This window comes from Triplophysa rosa, linkage group LG15, assembly GCF_024868665.1.
Source record: "Triplophysa rosa linkage group LG15, Trosa_1v2, whole genome shotgun sequence".
In the NCBI taxonomy this organism is placed as follows: domain Eukaryota; kingdom Metazoa; phylum Chordata; class Actinopteri; order Cypriniformes; family Nemacheilidae; genus Triplophysa; species Triplophysa rosa.
The window spans coordinates 5,357,917-5,367,269 of NC_079904.1; the positions used below are offsets into that span (position 1 = coordinate 5,357,917).

The window sequence follows — 9,353 nt, forward strand, 5'->3', positions numbered from 1 at the left end:
CCAGTAGATGGCGCAACAACACAACAAAAAACTTGCCTAACTTTCTAGCGTAGTTATGCATGCTATTTATTTCATTTTATCAAGCTATAAAAGCAGTGGAAATAGGGTAAAACACTGTCAAAAGTGACTTCAAATAAATTTGATATAACATCTTCCCATGATATTCTAAAAGGTCTAAAATTTTTGCCGTATTAAGACCTATATAGTAACCAATGGTATACAGATCTACAATTACACTTATGGATGTTGTCCTTTAAAACGGAGAACTTGTGCATTTCTTAAGCTGTGGTTTAATATACTTTTATAATGTGAGACAATGACATGGGCAAGCTAGAACACAACAGAAACGGTAACTACATGTTTATACCAGTAGATGTCTCTCTTTCCCCACAATGGCATTTAATCCATGTTAAAATTTAATTCAGATCAAGACAACAACAGGATTACGGGAGAAACAAATGAAAACAAACCGTGGTTGTAATTGGATTGAATTAGTATCCCATTCTTGTGAGTAAGAGACAGTTAGATAATGTGTGTAATACTCTGTGATGCAGTTGCATCATTTAATGAAGAGCAGACACGAGCTCCTCGTCTTTGTGTTTTTTTTATGACAGGAACATGGATGCAAACAACCGTGACACGTTTTCCTAGATGGGGGACGTTTTTTTTTATAATTGAAAGAGGAAGGTAATTGAACCCGTGCTGTTTAATATTCAGGGCCTGTGTTGGCTCACAGTTGTCCTTGTTAGGACCTGATGAAGCACAGCAGATATAAAGATGCATTTATGGTATAAGCACTTTTTCTTTTTAGAAACGTGTGCTCGATGGCCTGAGGCTACTCTTATTGCTCTCCCCATAACAAGAATTAACTGCTGTCCAACAGGATTTTGTCTCAACATTTGCCCAGTGGACAACCGGAGCAAAACAAGCAGTATGATTCATGCATTTACAATTTTAAAAAGTGTGTGCTTATTGCACTAATATATGCTTTAAAGGAATAGTTCACCCCAAAATGAAAATTTTGTCATTTGCTCACCCTTTAGTTGTTACAAACCTGTATACATGTCTTTATTGTGCTGAACACAAATGAAGATATTTTAATGAAAGTTTGTTACTAAGCCGTTTTGGGTCACCATTGACTCCCATAGTAGGACAAAATACATAATGATCTGTCAAAGTTGTATCAAACACTTATGACAATAATAACATCCATTATTTCAAAGTTTTTCTATTGGAAATTCTTTTGGTGCTTTTATTTATTTTTTGTGAGATTGACATTAACTCACCCACATGTTGTTCCAAACCTTTGTGTTTTTCATGCCGTTCTTATTCTAGACAATGAATGCGGATGGGGACCAGAAGCTGTCAAACTCATAAAATGGTATAAAAGAATCATAAAGTGGCTCCATGTTCTTGTGTGACAGCTCAGAAGTGAGGAACAGACTGAAAGTCATTCTTCACAGACAGTAGTGGTTTTGGTCACCCTTTACTGTCATTGGATGGACAAGAACAGGCTGGACATTTTGGAATATAAGACTCCAAATATTAGACTCTAACTCTTAGAAATAACTTTTACGGGGTTTATATGAGGTTACGGCCTGCACCAATATTTCAATGTCCCAAGAACAAATGATCTGGTAGCGAACGACATGAGATGGACTATAGGCCTATCGATTCTTCCTCAATCATTTTTACAGCTTGGTTTATAGCTACAATAGTGGTTACATGAACACCACATTTAGGTTTTATTTTTGACTTTACCAAGCGGGAAGCGGTTGGAATGCAATCAGCCTTTCTCATCTGAAATGCAGGAGGTGTTTAAGTAAATTTCGCAGGAACAATGAATGAAGCAGCAGCAGGAGGAGAGGTGCATACCTGGGGAATGCAGTGCTCCATCTGTTTTATCATATTTAAGGACTAAATCTCTTGGGCATCTCGCAGAGACTTGATTTATAACATGTCATACATCCTGACGAGTTCTCCAGGCGGAACATCTCGGAACAGAATCGTTTGTGTGTTTTCTGGGCTGTTGTCACTTTGGTGGAGCCCAAGAGGCAGAGATGTTGTAGACAGACCTGCTACCTGTGAATGCTAATTCAGTCCTGGATTATCTTGTGTTTGTGTGTTCGGCATGCTCAGTAACCCCCCCACACACATTCATATATATATATATATATATATATATATATACATACAGTATACTGTATATATGAGGTCTGCATTTAATGTTTCATATTCATAAATTAAACTCAGTTTAGGAAATGAGATGACTAAAACACATGGAGGGAATTCTGTTTATGAATTATGTGCATATATATATATATATATATATATGAAGAGTTTCGTTCCAAAATGAGATAACTCAGTTTTTAACATTTTTCAAAAATCATGTTTTTTATTAAGTTATCATGCTTTTCTTGTTTTAGTTATCTGTATTTTTGAGTTATTATGGCTTAAATCAAAACAAACCAACTGCAGTTTGATTGATATTTATTGGAATGCACAATAAAAAAACATGATTTTTGACCAATTCTAAAAACGGAGTTATCTCATTTTGGAACCAAACTCTTCATATATATATATATATATATATATGCACATAATTCATAAACAGAATTCCCTCCATGTGTTTTAGTCATCTCATTTCCTAAACTGAGTTTAATTTATGAATATGAAACATTAAATGCAGACGTCATATGAAACGTGTGATAGGATGATGTTGATAGGAAAGAGCATCTCTCTCTCTCTCTCTCTCTCTCTCCAGCCGAGGTGTGGTTTGTCAGTTGAGTGGCTCCACGAGGATCCAATTATACACACATATTAAGCCATACAGCGGAGTGTTTAATAGCATAAATGCCAAAGTAATCCTGTTTCAATTACGTCTGATTTATTTATCAGATGTTGGGCGTTTTGCTTCTGGTTTGGACAATCCTGTTTCAGAAAACATAAGATACAGTAAATTCTCAATAAAGCTGGAGGGCAATGTGATTGACTGGAAAGCTAGAGACTTATAACTACTCCAGTCATGTCTTCCGAGCATGGAAAGAACAACATTTGTTTACTTATCAGACCAAAAAAGAAAAATTATAAAATAGAAAAATATGTACACATACTGTATGTGGGTGTATCTGATGGTTGGGAGTTATGGGAGAGGAAAAGAGAGCAAAGTGAAATGTAAAACTCAGCCAGCTTGATGACTAATAGTGAGGAAACTATGGAGCCATGGACTGGGTCAGAACCACCGGCAGATTACTGGTTCACAGCACTGCCTTCCGTTGCACAGCAGGATTGAACTGCACTTTAAACGTGTGTCTGAATCAAATGTTACGGCTCTGTTCTAATAGTCGAACATTATTATCCCCATTAAGGCAATTCAGTGTTCTCACAATGTCCAGAATGGTTTCTTACGCAAGCCTGCTGCTTCCACGGCACATGGCTATGATTTTATCTGAGCGCCGGCGAAAGACCAGCGTTTCAACAAATATCCAATGAAATAACACTGATTTCATTAGAATACATTGTCTTTATCTGTTTTTGATTGCTACGTTATGATCATATTATTTTTCTTTGTACGGAAATATGATTTCCTACATTGAGGGTCCCTCAATTTGCACTGTTGTGAGTCTAATATCGGCAGTAACGATTTCTTTGAGTATTTCTGCAGAAAGCATCACTGTAAATTCACATCATGGAAATGAGGTGACTCATGCTGAAACGCAGTTGAACCCTTACAGTTATCCTTCACGATTATTTAGATTGCATGACGTTTGGTTATTTGTTTCTAATGTCTCTGCCCTCAAGAGCATGTGAACTGTATGAAATTGAATCGAGGCTGGAATGACACATTTATTTGTCACACACAAAACTAGACACAGTCTCAGAGTAAGATGAAATGCTAGTGAATAATAAAACAGTACAAGAATACATCCAACCCCGCTGAAGAAAACACAAATAGAACAGTTTAATAAACCAGTTGGCCTTTGAATAACAAGACTTTTATTTTGAAACACATTCTGTATAGCCTATTCATGATTTTTATATATTTATGATTTCATTTATTCAGTAAATTAAATGTAATATCTGTATTATGTCTGTAATATCTGATCTGTAATTTCAGTATACAGTATATTGATAGCATTGTATCAGTATGTCCCTACAGAAAAATGTTGGTCTTTCAAATTTCTGAAGAATTCATTTATGTTTTAAACATTTTAGATTTTATTAAGTAAACTTAAGCAAAGTTCAAGTATATTTTTAGGTCAAAGATGGATAGTAGTGAAGTATTTTTTACTTAGTACATTTTTCAATGATCTCTTCTTTATGAGGGTGTTTTTACTTGGGAAAGAATTGACTTTAATACATTATAAAGCATATAGCATACTTTTTACTTCACATTTCACAACCTTTAATACAGAACTTAAGTACATAAAAAATCTAGTACTTTCCTACTTTATACAAGTAAAAAACATACTTAAGTAAAAGTTTTGTTTTTAAAAATGTGAGCAAAATCTATAGATGTTAGGAACAACATTGACTGCATTTAACCACAAACTGTGTAGATAAAATGACCACTTATAAAGTTGCGGATTGTACATGAACTTCAAATATTGACCTGAGAGTAAGGGGTCAGGAAACCTCACCTTGTTGCTTTCTGCTGATAAACTATTAAAATTATAAGAGAAGGCGAAGGCGTTCAGACAATTCATAATCCTATGTTGTGGCTGATTTTAGCGCCGCTGACCCTTGACGCTTGCCACCAGCTCCGCCCACAGAATCCCATCATCACTGTTTACAAACAAAACTCTCCCAAAGCAACTTTCCAATGGGCTAGTTGCACAAGATGGCGCCGGTGAGCTTTTGCGACGCCAGGTTCGGCAAACTAATTTCCGGTCGTACACGATTGAGTTGTTTTGGCTTAGAAAGGTAAAGAGGATCTGTCATATTGCTAATATATTACTTTCTACTTTTTTTTAATCTAAAAAACACCCATATTTGCCAGCCCAAAATACTCAGTTCCCCATAGTATTAAAGATCCCCGGCGCCATTTTGCGCAACTGGCGAATTTCCAGTCCATGTTGGCGATCTTGTGCTTTTCACGGTTAGTTTGTTTATTTCTGTATTACAAACTACTTTTAAAACATATTTCTGTGTTTTTAATTGGCTTGCAGTGCGTTTCATTTGATAATGAAAACGCTGTTACCTCGTGTTTTATTTAGCGTCCGACAATAACGTTACACAATGCAGTTTAGTTAGTGGTTTTCTTCTACTTTAAAGCTGTACAAAATGTGTTCATGCACATTTTTACCATTTTAAATGATCTGCCATGAAGATTTCTTTCCACATTCACTGTCGAAACGTTAGTTACAATATGATTCATAAGTATAAACAACTCAGAAATACCTGTGGTATTCCTATGGCACTGCTATGTTACTCTGAAAAAGGAATTAATTACTAGTTACTAATTACATATTCAATAGTGTAATTAGATTACTGTACAAATTACTCTCTCCAAAAAGTATTTAATTACTTATTACTAATTACTTTCTATATCCTAAATCAACCTTGATTAGAATTGATTCAAGGATAGACATGAAACAGTTTATTTAATTCATTCAAATAAATAATAAATAACAACATAAATTATTCTTCAAATGTGAGAAGGATACATTACAGCATATATACATTTTAAAGTTAGACTTATAATTTTGATGTCATTTCCACTATTGAATATATTACACAGTATTTAGTTTAATTACATCAGAAGTAACTGTAATTAAAAACAAGAATAATCCCTTACTTTACCTTTTCAAGGGAAAAGTAATTAAATTACCGTAACTAATTACTTAGTAACTAGTTACACCCAACACTGTATGGTACAATAAAAAAATTACCACACAACATCTGAACGCAGCTAATTATGACAGGATTACCACAGCACTTTCTGTTGTAGCCTACAGTATAACAAGAATTTACCATAAAATGAAGTCTATAGATTAAGTTACATTTATGTTGTCTTTTGTGTGGTATTATACAACAAGTTAAACAAAACTCATTATGACAGGATTACGACAGCACTTTCTGTTGTAGTATCATAAGAATTTACCATAAGATTCATTAGTCTGCGAGCAACACATTTACGTCATTACCGTTTCCATGGTAACTTGGCTCGCTTTTGTGTTTGAATGTGCCTTTCACAGTCTAGCCTGCAACTGCCACGGTCAGCAGTGCCAGCAATATTGTTAAAACATCGTTTATTTCATATATTTTTTTTAGGATAACGCGATAGAAATATGTCTGTTAAGCCACGTTGAGGATAGACACGGTTTTAAAACTTTAAATAACTACTGTACCAGTACAAGTTTCAAGGAGTAATGTTTAAAAGGCCCTGAGGTAGAACCAGACAGCAATCGTTTTCCTGGTGAGTAACTTACCAGTTTTACATCGCTAAAGTTTTTTGTCTGTACATTATATTGCATTAATTAACCAGCTTAAACAAGCTTAAATGATGATTTGATATTTTGTCTTTTTTTGTCGTCTTTCTTTCAACAGCTGTAAGGGGGAATCTGGAAGGTGATTTAACATATTCGGTGTGTCACGCTGTCTTCAGTGACCCGAGAGTTTTACCCTGCTCACACTTTTTGCAAGAGCTGTCTGGTCAATGCGCTTCAGCTTTGTGGTAATGAGTCCGTCATTCATCCTCATCCATTCGTCGCTAAAATGTCCCAACTGCCGCAGTGTGACAGAGCTACAGAGCAACGGAGTGGATGCGCTCCCGGAGAACATTTGCCTGCGTCCCATCATCGAGAATTATCAACACGACAGCCGGCCCTGTTCTTCTGCATGCCCCAAACATCCCCAAGTAGAACATCCCGGGCAGCTTCTAAACGTCTATTGCTTTCAGGATCGCGAGCTCATATGCGACTACTGCCTTGCGGTCGGCCGGCACCAAGGCCACGCCATCGATGACCTCCAGAGTGCTCCACTTGAGCGCAGCTGCTGGAGACTCTGAGAGGAGACCAGATCAGCGGCCTGGCCTGGCCTAGCATCTACGGCAGGAGGAGGCTCGGCGCGTGAGTCTTGTTCAGAAGGACTGGGAGACTGTAGCACATTTCTTCCAGGAGCTTGAGCAGATTCTCGCTCAGAAGCGGTATCAGTTCGTACAGGCTCTAGACAGGGTGAGCGCACTGCCGGCGGAGAAGTACAATCCGCTCGTCGAGAAGCTGAAGGAGCTTCGGGTGGAGCAGAGTGAGCTGATATCTCCAGTATTGAGGAGGAGACACACGGACACACAAAGTCTGAGAGACAGCAGGACTCACGAAAAGGAGCTGGATCAGATCTCAGAAGAGACAGACGAGATTGTTAGTTGGTGATATGAGATAGAAGGTGGCTGGAGCGAACCGATCGCAGCCGAAACAAAATGCTGGATGCCCTCATGCAGCAAAAATGCGCAGGAAAGATCCCGGGAGTTCTGTGCCGCCTGTACGTACACATCAACACACAGTAACGTCGCGCACGCACAGATCGCTGATGTCATGTCTGCTTGTGTTTCTCTTCAGGGTGATCTGGGTGCTATAGATGTAGATATAGATAGCTGTATTTGACTGAGCTGGATGACATCACCACACACACAGAGACAGTTTTAAGAGGGGCTGCGAGGATCTGCGCAAACAGAGACTGCACGAGTTCATGGCCGGGCTCACCATCATCACTAGCCAGTTAATTAAGGCTTAGAAATAACGGTGAAGAAAAAATCAATTTCCGTATAGACTAATCAATTTATATGAATATTTTCTGGTGATATATAATGATTGTATAACATAACTTTGTGGCTATCAAATGTGTGTAAATCAATTATTTGGTCATAATTGGCAGAAGGGGCAATATTATTATTCTAAAACTGGAAAGCGTCTGGGTTTAACTGGGCAGAGGGCAGTGAATGTGCTTGTGTAACTTGGTTTACAATATATAGCTGTCAAAATGTCGCGGCAAGATTCAAACCGCTTACTGAACCACTCAGACGGAAGCGAGGCTTCAGACGTCAACTATGACGTCATTGATCTAAAGCGATGCAAGCCTCGATACGCGCTTCACTGATAGCTTCCAGGATTTCTTGACACACGCTCCGAAGCCTCGGCACAGAACGTAACATCACTAATCATCACTAATAAACTGAAGGAGAATTATAAGATGCTCATGCTGGGAGGAGACACTGAGCTCGAGCTGTCTCCATCCCTTCTCTGAGGGCACCATGTTCAGGTGTGATGTCAGACGGCACATCTGTAATAACACCTAAATGTCAAACAAATCAAAGAAATGTGAAACATGAGCAAAGCTTTATTCTTCATGGACATATGGAGTGACAGCTTAATTTTCTCATTCATGCTGGAGGATTTGTTTGCTTTATGTTAGTAAACTATGATTATGGTTTAAAAATAGAAGTTAAGACATCCCAAATTTGTTAACAGGGTTGACAAAAAGCTCCCCTTTTCTAAAATATGTTTTTGTCAAATTTGACCATCTGAAGATCTTTGTGTTTGTTTGTGTGGTGTGTCAGTGTGTGTCCCCCTAAGAATTGCTGGAAGAAGATCCACGTTAAGCTCTTTGGCTCTGGTGTTTGCTTTTCATCACCCACACCCCTGTATTCATGGATGAGTTTGATGCAGTGCTGGACTTTAACAATGACTCTATTGTGGCATGCTACATATACGTGACTCCTGCTGTGTCTCAGACTGTGTGTGTGGGTGTCCGTGTGTTTGTGTCCGTCCGTCCATCCAAAAACACTGTAGTTCTGCACCACTCCACAAACCATAAGTGACATGAGAATATTAGAACGACATAACCACAACGCTGGTCCCATAAGTCATATGTCATCTTGACATCACTGTATGTTTACATGGATCATTTTCAGACCGATTACAGTCGGGAAATACTGTTACATGCCAAGGTACTGTCTTAACTTTTTTCAGTTGTCTCTAATGTTCTATATTTGTCCACATAAATTACTGTAGTATACTATCATATTTACGATAGTAAACTGCAGTAAAATTCTAGTGTTTTTGGACTTTACTATAGTATACAGTGTTTATCAATTTACTACCAGGGCACTACAATTTTCAATAGCAAATACTATAGTACACTACAATATTTTTTGTCTTGAGTGTTCAATTTAACGGGACTTTTATTTTGACGGGTCTTCGGGAAGACGCTCGAGTTTTTGTGTGTTTGCCGATATCTTCACTCAAACAGTAGAACGCTCGTAAAATAAACTCTCAGAGCAACTCTGGAGATGAAGTTCATGTGTTCATATCCTCATACAGTGCAGACGCAGATAAATCCTCGACCATCACTCGTGT

The 9,353-nt window shown here is 37.8% G+C and overlaps 1 pseudogene; it reads left to right on the plus strand.

Moving 5' to 3' along the window:
* Positions 1-6,153: 6,153 nt before the first annotated feature.
* Positions 6,154-9,110, plus strand: LOC130566045 (tripartite motif-containing protein 59-like; annotated as a pseudogene).
* Positions 9,111-9,353: the final 243 nt, after the last annotated feature.